The sequence below is a fragment of the Hypanus sabinus genome, chromosome 7 (genome assembly GCF_030144855.1).
Source record: "Hypanus sabinus isolate sHypSab1 chromosome 7, sHypSab1.hap1, whole genome shotgun sequence".
NCBI lineage: Eukaryota > Metazoa > Chordata > Chondrichthyes > Myliobatiformes > Dasyatidae > Hypanus > Hypanus sabinus.
This window is the reverse complement of record NC_082712.1, coordinates 36,150,580-36,166,021: the sequence shown is the minus strand read 5'-3', so window position 1 is coordinate 36,166,021 and position 15,442 is coordinate 36,150,580. Positions and strand designations below refer to the sequence as shown.

General features: G+C 38.8%; 1 protein-coding gene across 2 annotated transcripts in view; it reads right to left on the bottom strand.

Annotated features, from left to right (window-relative positions):
• The window catches only part of ap3b1a (adaptor related protein complex 3 subunit beta 1a), a 251,519-nt gene that overhangs the window by 59,880 nt on the left and 176,197 nt on the right, over window positions 1-15,442 (bottom strand). The gene's annotated exons all lie outside the window — the stretch shown is intronic.

Here is a 15,442-nt window from a genome sequence, read left to right as displayed (position 1 = left end):
AAAGGTTCAAATCCCCCTCAGTACTTTTAATGTTTAATTACGATCTCTTTTCATTCTTCTTATATTCAGGAAGTATAATCATGTTCTGTTTCTTCACCCAAGGATCAATCCATTAAACCATTGCCTTTCTCAAATTTATCATTAAATATAGAGACTAAAACTGAACTTGGCACTGCACAGTTAAAGCAAAAATTCTTTTACTCTATTCTGCTCTAAATAAAAAACAAAGTCAAATTTACCTTCAGGACGTGTTTCTGAATTGGTATCTGTTAACTTCCTGGGCTTTTTGTTTAAGAACATACAAAACTTTCTAAATGCCACTGACGTGTCAATACTTTTAAATAACACTCTTCCTAGTGAAGTAAATAACCTCATATTTGGCCACCATATGTTACAAATGTCATCTTTATAACAAATACTTGTCCAATCCTTTGCTGACCTTTTCTCCTGATCACTTAATTTTCACCTATTTTTGTGAAACCAATAGAAAATCTGGCAAATCTGGAACAGAGCCCCTAAGGGGGCTGGACATCACTGAACCTCCTTCCGGCACCCGGAGCCAAGCTGATGCCAAACCTGTTGCTTCATAACCTTTCCTTTGGACTACACTGGTGAGGCTGAGAGGGGGATTTTGACGACTGGGCATCTCAGGATCTCCATACCTTCCACCCAGGCTTGTGATGGTGATCATCACCCATTGTCCTTCAAAACAGATGGACACCAACCATCACGTTTTCTGTCCTTTAACTAATCCTCTATCCATGCGAACTTATTAACTTATAAACACAAAATTTACTCTGCACAGTATTTTGTTTTGATGTGGCATCTTATCAAATGGTTTTCAGAAATCCAAACGTACTCTATCCATTAGCATCCCATTACTTACCTTTCTATTTACATTTGCAAAAAAAATCAGTTAATGATAAATTTCCATGCTGACTATATTAAAATTATTCAAATAGCATTTCCTTAAAAATGAGCTCCAGCACATCCTTGACAATGGATGTTAGTCTAATTGGTCAACCATTTTCCATTTTGTCTCTTTGGCTTTTCTTCAATAGCCATGTTATAGTCATTGTTTGCTAACACGTTGGAATCTCAGCATAATACAAACATTCACAATCAATTCATCCACTCAGCCACCTCTAAGATGGCATATTTCAGAACATCAGTCTCAGGAATTTGTTAACCCATAACCCCATGGCTTTGCTTCTCCAGTGATAGTTACTGTTGCAGGTTCCTTTGTTCCTTTTGATCCTCTGCTACCTACCATTATTGGTACAGATACTTTGTTTCTGTTAGTTCCTGTTATTGATTCCTGGGTCTAAGCTTTCTGGGGGGCCAAAAAATTAAGGAATTACTTTTTAATCATTAATATGTCTTGACACTACGCTCACTTGAACTAGCGAGTGGAGTATGCCACTGGTTAGTAAGATACCACGTGCAAAAATTAACTCTATATCCAAAATAAGGTAACTTAATGTTACAGATGGAGTGAGTCCCAAAGTCTTGTCACTTGTGAGCTAATTGGACCACATGGGTATTTTGCCCTCGTACGCCTCTGCCCTGGAATAATGTGGCATGCACAAGTTAACCATGTAAGTTGGTTAAGATGACTGTATTTGATATCTAAGAAAGTCAAGGAGAGTGAGTTTACACTAAAAGGGGAAAAAAATCAATTTTAAGAAGGCTGAGGAAACACGTCAACAAGAGAGTTTTATTTATCCAGAGAATTAAGCACTGTCAAAGGCTCTCTTGGACAAGTGGCCTGCTACTATGGTGTAACTCAGTTGGATTCCAACAAAAGTTAGAAATAATGAATGAAGAACTTTAATTACATGTAGTTAGCTACCAACCACCATATCTGGCTTCCTCTGTGTTTCTGCATTCAAGTATTTCCTGCTTGTTTTTATTAGCTCCCTTTACCTGAACTGGAATATCACCATCCCAACATGTAGAAAGATATTCATGAACAAATAGTGCTTGCGTTTCATTTAAAGTGCCTTCCACTGTAATTGTTCAGATCAGACCATGTGGAGAAAAATTTTAAAAAAATTAAGCCTCAAAAATAAAAGATTTATTAGTGGAATTTTGAAAATAAATAGAAAAAACAGAAGGTTAGTTAAAGCAAAAGGTGCTAAATGAAAGGAGTTTGGTCGGTCATAATTCAGTTATTAGGCAGAGTGAGCATAAAATTGCTAAAACTTCAGCACTAATTATGCAATTTCAGTCAGACAACCCATAAAAATAGCTGATGTGGAAAATGGAAATGTCATAACACATTCAGTGTGGTGGGGTTAAGGAAGGGTGGTCATTCCTATTTGGGTAAAGGGAGTTAGTAAAAGCAGGCAAGGAACAGCTGACTGCAAAATGAGCACCAAATACGATTTGAGATTTAATGAAGAAATGTGATTACCAGGATATTCACCTATAAATCACAGAAACCATGGTTCACTACATGTAAAAAAAAGATTCTGTTTCAAAAAGGTCTATGCCATTGTCAACATCACATTAGAGGAAGAAAACAGATGTTGTTTATGCTTATGCGTGCAACACACAGCACCATTCCTCAGGGCGTTTATTACCTGTTAAAAAACAATCTTTTGGTGAGTGGCAGTTCAGGGTTTTTGAGAGCAGGCTGCAATATTTCTTCGGGTCTGCTGAGTCATAATTAAAGCTGAACCAAGCGGAATTGGAGAGGGAAGGTCAGCAAGGTGGCGTATGAGAGATGAGGCTGGGCTGATGGGCACCAAATGAACAAATTATGATGGGCCCCACTCAATGTGATGAGGTCAAATGCTTGTTTCTACCCACTGACAGTTCAATTTCCCTGAAATGTCTCTTGATTCACTATGACCTAATTATGAATGAAAAGTTATCAACTGCCCACACTAAGAAGAGCTTAAATACTATTTTGCCAGAGCTCCTAATGTCAAAATGTTATTAGACACAGCATGTTGGCCTCGAGTTTTTCAAACACTGTGTGAGTTAATCTAAAACACAAGTGATTGCCATGTAATAATTTTCTAAAAGGGTGAGCTGTACACTCAGAATCATTAGATTTGATTAAGTAAAAGAAAACATAACATATAATTGGAAAATATTTAAATTTCCTATAAAAGTTGTTTCATCTAATACATTCTTCAAAGTTTCTCCAATGTTTCACTCAATTTAGTTATAAAACTGAACCTTTTCTGGAGCTAATTAAGATTAAATAGTTAAACTTTTTTTTGCTTAATATAAAAGATTCCCCAATGTGCCACACAGTTTAAGTACTATTTCATTCCAGATAAGATTCAACCCTTGAGACCAATTTTTTTCTTATTAATAATAAAATGAAGTTAATCTTAAAAGATCCGTATTGCATTTAATTTATCTGCCATCAATATGATGGATCACAATTAAAAATAAAACTACACAAATCCAATAAAGAAACTATGCCAAACCTAAAACGAGCTTTATTTTAGGAGGAGGTTTTATAATGATTTTTAAAAATCTGCTCTTGCTTTTTCTCATTTTGCGCAGATTCATTATTTGACTATGGTTGCTTAACAAATAACACATTCAATTATTTTCTGCATAAGAAAGAGCACATTATAATTAATCAACCACAAAGCAGAATTAATCATCCAGACCATTGTGACAAAAGTATCCAAGAGATGTACAACCCATTGGTTCAGTAGCCTTTCTGAACTCATTACTTTCACATACTGAAGTGCTTTTCCCCTCCCCATACATGAATCTAAATATGACCTTTAATTTATACAATGAAGCAAGAAAATTGTCTAACATGCAATAATTGAGAATAAGTACATTTTTAATTTCAAATGTAAAGGTTTATACTTGTTTTCCAGTGTATACAGAATGGATGTGATTCTCAAGTCAGGATCATCACAACTCTCCCATATAAAGGCTAAAATGAGTATACGTGCACACTAACATACATGTTTCCTATTCAAGACGTCTGTTCTTAGCCTTTATATTCATCTGCAGGGACAATATAAAACTGGACAGACGCAAGTACAAGTAGCTGGACAGAAAGGTGACATAAAATCGTTAACATCTCAAATCAGGACTTTCCAGGGCACATTGCCGTGATTTGTATATGGTTCACATATACCTACAGGGTTTTACAAGCTCCAAGATCACACTGTTTGCCAGAGACAGTACTACTGGGCAAAGCAATAATTGCGCTTGTACCATGTTTTCAATATATATTTAACCAAGACAAGAACAGAAATTATGTTTAACGTTGATCACAGCCCTTCAGTATGATCTAATGTGGTGTACCCTTAATTCAATTTTCAGAGGCAGTTGTAAGAATTTGGATATATATTTTCTTCCATCATGAACACAAGAGATTCTGTAGATGCTGGAAATCCAGAGTAACACATAGAAAATGCTGGAAAAACTCAGCAAGACAGGAAGCATCCATGGAGAGGAATAAGGAGTTAACGTTTTGGGCCGACACCCTGATGAAGCAACAACTGAACAGCTGTGGTCCTTCCAATGGTGCTATTAGAAAGGGTGCCCTGAGATTCAGACAAAGCAATCATGAAGGGCATTTTCCTACCTCAAGATAGATGCCATGGTTTTGGGAGATGCTGTTAGAGTAGGCTGTGTGGCTTAATTCAGGGCATTTTGCAGAAAGTCACTGTGCACAGGCAATGCAAGGAACAAATGTTTTAGAGTGGTTGATGGGGCATCAATGACACTTCAGATTTGCTTCTTGTTTACACGAAGACTGTACTTAAGCATCAAGAAATAAGAGAATGAAGCCTCTGATCTGCTCCTTTACTTCCTGTAGTTATGTGACTGGTCTAGCCAATTAATGACAGCCCCCAATATGTTCGTGGTGAGTGATTCAATTATGGTCATGTCATTGAATGTCAACAGCAGGTGATTAAACTCTCTCTAGTTGGAGATGGTCACTTATAGGCCTAAACCTTTTCTAGGCCTTACAAAAGGGAGGCATAATTATATGATGGCTAGATTAGCTGCAAAGCAGCAAATGATATCTGGGCCTGAGACACTGTCCTGATGAGCTCCTGCAGTGATATATCAAGGCTGGAAAAATTGACCATTAATAACCACAGGTGATAGCCCTCCAACCACTGGTGCACTTTTCTCTTGATAGCTATTGGCCACAGTTCTGCCAGGGTTCAATGATGCCTTACTTGGTCCAATGTTACTCAGATTATCAGGGAAACCTCTGGAACTTTGGTTTCCTGAAATTACTGGGATAAAGGCTGCAATGAGCTCTAGTGCCAAGTTGTCATGGAGAAAGCCAAAGTGGGCTGTAATCAGCTGCCTATTGGTGAGTACGTGCTGCATGACAGCGTGGTTAATGGCACCTTCTATCACACTGTCAATGACTGACATTAGTCCAATTCAATGGTAATTTGCCGGATTGCATTTTGTCTTCCTTTTTGTGAGCAGAGCATACCTTGCAATCCTCCATATTGCCGAGGAGACAGCACTGCTGTAACGCCTTGCCGAGAAGTCAAGATGGTTCTGAAGCAGAAGCCTTCAACAAAACTACCAGGTCCCATCGCCCTTATCCAGTCCTCCTAACCAATTATTGATGCAACATGCAGTGAAGCAAACAGATTAAAAGCCAGTTTCTGTAATTAATTTTATGTCTGTAGGAACATGAGATGGACCATCTATTTGCACTTCTGTCTGAGTATGAAGCAAAAAAACAAACTGCTAAAGGAAATCAGCAGGTCAAATAGAATCTGTAGAAGGAAAAGGGAAGTTGATGTTTCAGGTTGTGACCCTTCATCTGGATGATCCCAGCATCTGCAGTCTCTTATGCCTCCGGTGAATGTACTTGTTGATGCAGACACAAGAGACTGCAGATGTTGCAGTCTGGAGCAACACAGAAGAAATTCAGCAGGTCAGGCAGCATCTATGGAGGGGAATGGATAGACAATGTTTCAGGCCAAGACCCTTCATTTGGACTGGAAGATAGAAGGGAGATAGCTGGTATAAAAGGCAAAGGGAAGGAATAGAGTAAGAGCTAGCAAGCATTACAGGTGAGGAGAGGTGTAAGGCAAATGAAGCAGAGAAGAATGAAAATATTGACAGAAGCTGGGAGGTGCTGGGTGATTGGTGGAGGTGACAAAGGTGACAAGAGTCAATGCTTCAGCCTTTATCATTTACATGCTAGCCCCTGCCATCACTGATCCGCTTGTTTGATTACAAGTATTTAGCCATGAGATGACAGAACACGACAATAGATAGTTCAGCTTCTGCTGATGACCCAGAACATCTCATGGATACTAAGTTTTGAACTGTCAGATTTACTGCGAATCTATGCTATTCTGCAGGATCATATCATATAATATGTTAAGACGATGGCCTTGGTTTGGAAAAGCTACTTCATCTCAAACAAGAGAAAATCTGCAGATGCTGGAAATCCCAACAACACACACAAAATGTGTGTTTAGTGTGGAATATTACTTTGTCTCAATGAGGATTGTGTGGCCGATCACTTTATTGATGCTATCATGGACACACTGGGACTAGTGAAGATGAAATCAAATAGGTTTATCCCTTGTCCTGGTTCACACAAAATGTCAAACATTCCCCAGTCTAGGAACTACCTCCTTCCAGCTTCAGCCAGCTCTGGTGCAACCAACGACTCCTGACGATGAATACTGAACTACTTCATCCAGTGTATGTTTTGTGCCATTGCTAATTCCAAGTGGAAAAAAAACATTGATTTATCAACTGAAGGAGGATGGTAGGTGAAATCAAGAGATTTCTTGACCATGCTTGTAATGATGCCATGAGATTTCATGGGCTCTTTCTTGCACTAACCCATATCTCTTTATTCTTGTAGTATCTAAAAAATTATCAATCTGTTTAGAGTGTACTCAGCAACATAATCCCCATATCCTTGTTTGGCAGAGAATTCAAAAGATCTATATCCCTTTTAGTGAAGAAATTTCTCATTTTCTGCTCTATGTTGCCAACTCAATTTTGAGACTCCTGCCTCGGACTTAAACATGCCAGATTCAAGTCCACTTGCACAAGGGTTCAGAAACTAGACCAAAATCCTCAATTCATATCCACTTCCAAAGCATATTTCTAAGAATGCAAGTTCCCCGTGTCTCATTGTTAACTCTGGCTAAGAAGTTCATTTTTGCTCTCTTGAACCACATCTATTGTCTTCTTTGATACTTGCATCTTTACATGAGAGGTTGATTTACCTGGCAGGATATTATATTAGCTAGATTCAAGGCCACAGAAGCACTTTCAAAAAACACCATGGTAACAGTAAAAGGAACTGAGAATATAAGAATTAAATTGAGATACAAAACAAGTCATTTTGGGGGAAAACATTAAGTAGCCTTCAACATTTTCATTGTGACCCTGTGGCAAATGTGACAGTTCTTTGAAAGCACAAAGCTTGTTTCAATTTTAGATGATGTAATTGAAGGTTAATTCAATGACTCAGGAATAACAGGAAAAAGAGCTACTGATGGACAAGCAGTTGCCTTTCATTTTGTGGCATTAAAACAATAAAATTACAACAGAAATTATAATCATCAACCTCCAGAAAGGTCCAGCAACTCATAACTGCAATGCGCAGATACTTAGATGCAAAGAAAACATTCAGCTTTTAAGATAGCCAAGTGTAATTCTTGAAAATTTGATCAATTTGCAAAAGCCACCTTTGATATTACACCAATGCATGTTGATTCTCTAGCATATTCTTATTTAATACTGCCTGCAAATATTATATTCTGTCTGAATAGCCTCCAACTTAATGGCATGAATATCAATTTCTACTTCTAGTAAAAAAAATCCCTCCCCCTCCCTTCTTCTATTCTCTGAACACTTCTCACCTGCCTACCACCTTCCACTGGGCCCTCTCCTCCTCCCCTTTCTCCTATGGTCCAGTCCCGTCTTCGATCAGGTTCCTTCCTCTCCAGCCATTTACCTTTCTCTACCCATCTATCACCTTCTAGCTAGTCCTCCTTTCCCTCCAGTACTGGAGAATGGTCTCGGACTGAGGTGTTGACTGTTTGTTCATTTCCATAGATGCTGCCTGACCTGCTCAGTTCTTCCAACATTTTGTGTGTGTTGCTAAGAATCATGTATGACTTATTAGCCACTTTCTCCACCTATCTACAACATTCAACCTATATACCTGGGTTCCTCTGCTCCTGCATCCTTTTTAGAAAGATATCCTTTATTCTACATACTGTAGCTCCTCCTCATTCTTCTCACTAAAATCCTTTACCTCATATCTCTTTGCATTTGTCATGAGTTTGCACAATTTAATCAGCCTGTTTATAACTTGCTGTACTTTATTACTGTCCTCTGTGCAGATCACAATACTTCCAACTTTTGTGTCCCACAATATTAGAAGTTGTGGCTTACACCTGCAAGTCTAGATCTTTTAATGGATAAGACAAAAATGCTCCTAATGTTGATCTCCGGGAAACATGACTATTTCCCTTCCTTCAGTTCTGGAGAATAACCATTCATCATAACACTTATTGCTTATGACTTACCCAACTTTGTATGTACCCTAGTTATCAATGCTCTTTTCATGCCTTTTGCTGCAAATTTACAAAATTATCATACAGCATCTTATCAAAATCTTTCTGTTCCCATTTGGGATATATAAAGTGTACTTTATTATTATTATAACATGCACAACTACTGCATTGAGGTCATCAACTCAATCCATTACTTCACGAAAATTTTTATCTAATTTGTTAAACATAGTTTGCTTTTTTAACAAATCTATGCTGACGGATTATTTAATTCATTTTCCTTCAGTTGACTACTATTTTTGCTGAGACCAACGTTTCCAAAAAGTTTCCCACCATTGTCTTGGAGATGTTGGGGTTATCCTCTCTCCTCTTCTGAACAAAATTCATGCAAAGTGTTCATATGATACATTGATACTTCCACCATTCATGTGCAAGTTCCAATTTTTGTCCTTAAAAGACCACATGCCTCCATGTACTAGCCTTTTATTTCTATATTGATAATGGTATTTTATGTGCACACGAGTTTAACTACCTTGCCTAATGAAAAATAAACAAAATTCACACTCATAAATGCGGACGTTGAAGAAACCCTACAAATTGATCCTTTTTTTTTAAGAAACAAGGTAATCCACCAAAATTACATTAAATATCACTTGCAGCTCCTCAGGAAAAGCAATCCAGTCCTGCATACAGCTAGACATCATTCAGGCACAGGCAAGTAAAATAAGTGATGGTCGTTACAAATAAGAGTTTTAACTACCTTGACATTGCCACTGCTAAATCTCTCAATACCAACATTCTTGGGGCTCACCCATGACAAGGAACTTTTCTGGATACTTAAAGCAGATCAAATGTGGAGTGACTCATTTCCCAAGATTATCAAGGTTATTTTAGTGTAAGGCAGACCATACATCACTGAATGTTAAAAGCAATATGGTGAATTGGAAGAACTGCTGCCTCATTGTTAAGGTCCCTGAATAGTGAAAAGGACAGAGATAAAAGGGCAAGTGTTTTATGGGAAAGTACCGTGAATATGAATGTAAGAATGGACCAAGAGGTCAAAGAGGCAACAGTGGCTCTTGAATGCTGTAAGTGGAGGGAAGCTGCATCTGGTGGTGGAATCCCATGGGGGGGGGGGGGGGGGGGGGGAGAGAGAAGCTGACGGAGAATTAACACGGAATAGGGCACTTTTGGGATTGAAGATGACTCAATCCTTGTTCTAGCTCACAGAAAATAACACCGTCAACACTTATGTCTTCTGAAATGCTGTGGCCTATTTCAGGTGTCATACCAGAAATCTCCCAAATCAGTTTTCAAGGATATAATTTATATTTTAGGTACAAAGTAACTTCTTATTTGAAGAGCAAGTGAACAAATTCTAGCTGCAGAACCAATATCCGTACTCCTTAAGGACACTATCACTCATTTCCAGACTTGACTCATCTTAGAACCTAGAATGGAACAGCAAGAATGCAGGCCATTCAGCCCACTATGTTATACTAAAAAGCAAATCAAAAGACACCCACTCACCCCTCCTACCTACATCATGTCCATATCCCTCCATCATCCTTACATCCAAGTACCTATCCTAACATCTTAAAAGCCTCTTATGTACTTGTCCCCACCACCATACCCGTGTAGCACATTCTAAGCAGCCAACACTCTCTGAGTAAAAAACTTACCCTTCGTATACGATTTGAATCTACCCTCCTTACCTTCCATGCATGCCCTCTGGTATTTGACATTTCAACCCTGGGAAACAGATATTCTATCCATTCTACAGAATTTGTCCATTCTATCTATGCCTCTTATAATCTTGTAAACCTTTATCTGATCTCTCCTCAGCCTCTGGCGCTCCAGAGAAAACAACCCAAGTTCATCTAGCCTCTCATGACAGCACATGCATCCAGACAGCATCCTGGTAAATCTCTTCTGCACCCTCAACATCATTCCTATAATGGGGTAACTAGAACTGTATATAATACTCCAGATGTGCCCTAATCAGAGTTTTATAAAGTTGCAATACAACCTCATGACTTCAGAGCTCAATGTCTCGACTCATAAAAGTAAGCATTCCAAAAGCCTTCTTAACTTCATATCTTAACTTAGATATCTTACTTTAGCTTCAACATCAACAACTGTAGGTAGCAAAATAATGCATCTGAATCAAAAAGTCAAAGTAACAGTTCCAGTGGTCCATTACATACATGCTGACCATCCAGTAGCCATCTATTAATCCTATTTAATAGTACTTGGTCTGTAACCTTCTGTGGCTTGGCAATCAAGTGCTTCTACTTTATAAATGTTGAGAGAGTACATGCCTCCATTTCTACAAGGCAGTACATTCCACATTCCAACCATCTTTTTGTTGAAAAGGTTCTTCATCCAATTCTCTCTAAACCTCCTATTCCCTTCTTTTGACCCGTGCCCTATAACTTTAGATACATCTGCTGTGGGGTAAAGTTTCCTAATACTTACCTTATGTGTCCCTTATTATTTTGACAGGTTCCTTCTTAGCCTCCTCCACTTCAGGGAGAATGTATTTCATAACTGAGACACACCATCCTAGGAAACAAGCTGGTAAATCTTCCCTGCACCCTTCCCATCCATAGCAATCATATCCTTCTCATAGTGTCATGCTGATATTGTACACAATACTAAGTGCTTTATAAAGCCGTATCATGACACTCTTGACTTTGCACTCTGTGCCTAGGCTAATAAAAGCAAATATCTTGAGCACCTTATCTAGCTGTGCTGCCATCTTCAAGGACATGCACTTGGTCAACAATACAGTATTTCATACAGCTCTACCATTCACTGTGTACATCTTACTTTTTTAGTCATTCCAATTGCATAAGCAATCTTCTATCAAAATCATCTTTCCTTTATTGCCAAATCAACTTTAGAGCTAACATTTCAGCTTCCTCTGAAGCACATGCGGTTCAACCATTCTGACCTGCCTCCCACATGGGACTTTTTGAGGTCTTACTAAAGTTAAAATCAAAATTTTTCTCCACAAATTGTAATTGAAATTATAAATAGAATTTGGGGCTTGTTTCTCTAGAGCATAGGAAACTGAGTGATGATATTACAGAGGTTTATAAAAACCATGAGGAACACAGATAGGGCGAACGGTTACAGTCTTTTTCCTAGGGTAGGAGAATCTAAAATGAGATGGCATGAATTTAAAGTGAGGGGGGAAAATGTAAAGAATCAAACTCAGATTTATTATCACTAACATATGTCATAAAATTTGTTGTTTTGCAGCAGGAGTCTCACTCGATACATAAAAGCCGCTGTAAGTTACAGTAATTAATAAATCAGTGCAAAATGAGAGCAAAATAGTGAGGTAGTGTTCAATCACTGTTCAGAAATCTGATAGAAGAAAGGAGGGAACTGATGCCTAAACACTGAGTGTGGGTTTTCAGGCTCCTTTACCTCCTCCCTGATGGTAGCAATGAGAAAAGGATCCTTAATGATGGATGCCACCTTCTGGGGCACACCTTGAGAAAATGTCCTCAATGGTGGGGACATTAGTGCCCATGAAGAGGAAATGAGGCCAACTTTTTGAAACAGAGGGTGGTGGATTATATGTGGAATGATGTGCCAGAGGAAGCAGCAGAGGCAGGTGCAATTGCAATGTTTAAAAGCATTTAGACAGGTACATAGATAGGAAGGTTTAGAGGATGTGGATCAAATACAGACAAATGGGACTAACTCAGGTAGGCAACTTGGTCAGGATGGAAAATTGAGCCAAGGGAACTGTTTCTATGCTGTACAATCCCATTATTCCAAGAACAAATGGTATATAATTCAGAGCTGCAGCATACTAGCAACTGCATTACATGCATATATTTTGGGACAAATTAAAGCAAATGCTTATTGTATATTTCTTCATAGGATGTGTCGCTATTACTGTCAAGGCCAAAATTCATTGCCCCTTCTTAATTAGCCTTGACAAGAGTAATTACTCTTAATTGAACTACTACAGACATATAGCTAAGGCACCATTGAGCAGAAAACATGCAGGTTTTTGAACCAGTGCAAAAAGGATCCATGCCTCACAAGCACATGTCAGGATGATGTGAGACATGGAAAATTTTCAGGTAATGGTAAAACCTATTTGCTGTCCTTGTTCTTTTTAAGTTTTGGGTCTGCTGCCTTTGGCTGTATTTTGAAGCTTTGGAAAGGTTTTGGATGTTAATTTTAAATTCTTAATGATAATAATCCTTAATTCTTGAACGTTGCTGGAGCTACACTCATTAAGTGGAGAGTATCCATCATATCCTAGGTGTTCCTTATAATAATTGAAGGGTTTTCAGGAATAAGAAAGTAACTTGCAGCTAACTTTTCAACCTTTACCTGACACTTTGACATATTGCTTATGTAGTTTAGTTAAGTATCTGGTTAATGCCAATCCCAGCGATAAATATTCTGGGAGGTTTTCAATAGCAATGTCATTAAGTCAAAGGGGTATAATTATTTGTTGGTGATCCTTATTGTACATATGTTACTTATTATTTTTCAGTCCAAACCCAAATGTTGCTGCATAAACGCTTTAACAAACACGACCATTTCAGCTAAAGCAACAAAGTCTGTCCAGGATACTGCTCTTGGGAAGTTTGACTGCACTGTCATAGCATAGCCAAGATGATCATGCTATGATCACCTGATCCACTCCAGGTTGCTTGTTCTGTGCCTCACTGCTTTGTAAGGGTGTGTCATTTCTTGGAACTTGGGTGATGTGGCAGATGGAACATCACCCAAGCTCCAAGAAATGACAACAGAGGAAGCTGGAAGATCGACATGTAAGTCTTACTACAATGCCCATTGTGTGAAAGTTCAGTGAAGCATACGAATGTTAAAAACAAAACACGACTTTGAATATTGTTGGCAGATGAGACACACAGAAAATTCAATATCATCAAATTCAATAATATCGGACATGATATTTGAAGGTCCATTCACTGACCCTGACTAGTCCTTTACGGCAGACAAACTTATTGTGGCACTGCACCAAAGTCCATGGGGTTATATTCCCAGAAACCACCTTTTTTCTTTTTATTCTCAATACCTATTTCAATGGCCTTGTGGCACCTGCAAATCAAGGGTGCATCTCTTATTTTCCAAATTCTTCACCAGGACTACCAGTGAATGTGAAAAGAATGAAGCAATTTTGTTTTCATATTTGTCCCAGTCAGCTTCGCTGGTAGAACACCTGTCAGCATCAGCTTAGTACGGTTCCTGTTTCACAGGTGCAAGCTACCACTAAGCATTGGAGCCACTTAGCTGCTGTATCAGCCCATTACTGGTGCATGAGGCCATCCTTTGTGCAGGACGGATGCTTCAATCACTGCAGCGTGCAAGCAGCATGAAGTTGGCATGAATCCTGCTGTCAATGGACAGGGGCTAATTGTACACTACAATCCTTGGCCCTTTTTTTGGGGCTCTCAAGTTTAGTGTGAAGCTATTAAAAACCCAACAGAGAATTATGAAAGGCTTTCATAACTGAGTAAACTGGCTATCAGGAGAATCAGTAACAAGAGACCATAAATTTAAAAAAAACAATACAAGAATAACCAGGTTAGACATTTTTAAAAATTGTGTTGCATTCAGAAAGAATGGCAGAAATATCACTAAATCTTATTAGATCACAAACAAGAGAAAATCTGCTGAAACGAGGAAATCTACAGATGCTGGAAATTCAAACAACACACACAAAATGCTGGTGGAACACAACAGGCCAGGCAGCATCTATAGGGAGAAACACTGTTGACGTTTCGGGTCTGATGAAGGGTCTCAGTCCAAAACATCTACAGTGCTTCTCCTTATTGAAAATCTGCAGATGCTGGAAATACAAGCAACACACACAAAATGCTGGAGGAATTCAGCAGGCCAGGCAGCATCTATGAAAAAAAAGTATAGTTGATGTTTTGGGCCAAAACCCTTCTTGATTGGTCAGGGCATGAAGAGATATGGGGGGGGGAGGGGTGGCAGAGGCAAGTGAGAGGAAAAACGGATCAGCCATGATGAAATGGTGGAGCAGACTACAAATGGCCTAATTCTGCTCCTATATTTTATGGTCTAATACAATCTACAACAGGTGTTATAAGGGATAAATAATCAGAAGTTAGGAATTTTTAAAGCTATGCACAAACACAGCCTGCAGAGATGTGAAAGGCCCAAGTGGCTCAATGAGTGTTGAAGAAAATGATTCATTGGGTCTGGCTATTTATCAAGTGCAGCAGAGGGAGCATCTGAACTGACCTCATTGTACAGGGCAATGACAACAGCAACAAAACAAAAGGAAACCAGTTTATACAGCGATTGCCATCTGAAGAAAAGTACCCATCGACTTCACCAGAGGGCAAGAAAGGACTTAGTTATAATATCCTCCAGCATTAAATATTCTACTAAATCATTGCTGTGGAATAGAGAGGCAACCAAGGTCATAAAATAAATGCCATTTTCTGGAGCAATGTTTCTGAGAATAGAGATCCATTTTCTCCTCAGCACAACAGAATTTTTAGGCCGTGTATAATTTGTCGTCACTCATAGCAGGCAGAAGGTGATGGTCGAGAGCTATTTGTGCAATTGGAAGACATTGAACAGTGGTGTACCACAGGGCTCAGCACTAAGATCTTTGGTTATCTATTTCCTTATGACATAGATCAACTATTCAGCCCATCAAGTCCATGCCAGCTCTCAGATCACCCACCTACTTATTTTCCTGTAATCTATTCCTTCTTGCATACTCACCAGCTCCCTTCTAATTCCTCTGCCACTCACCTACATTTGGGGCAATTAAACAGCCAATATGCCTTTGGAAATGGGAGGAAGGCAGGACATCCAGAGGAATCCCAGGTGATCAAAGGACACTTAAGCTTTGGATCACAACCTGGGTCAGTGGAGCTGTAACTGCTGCATCA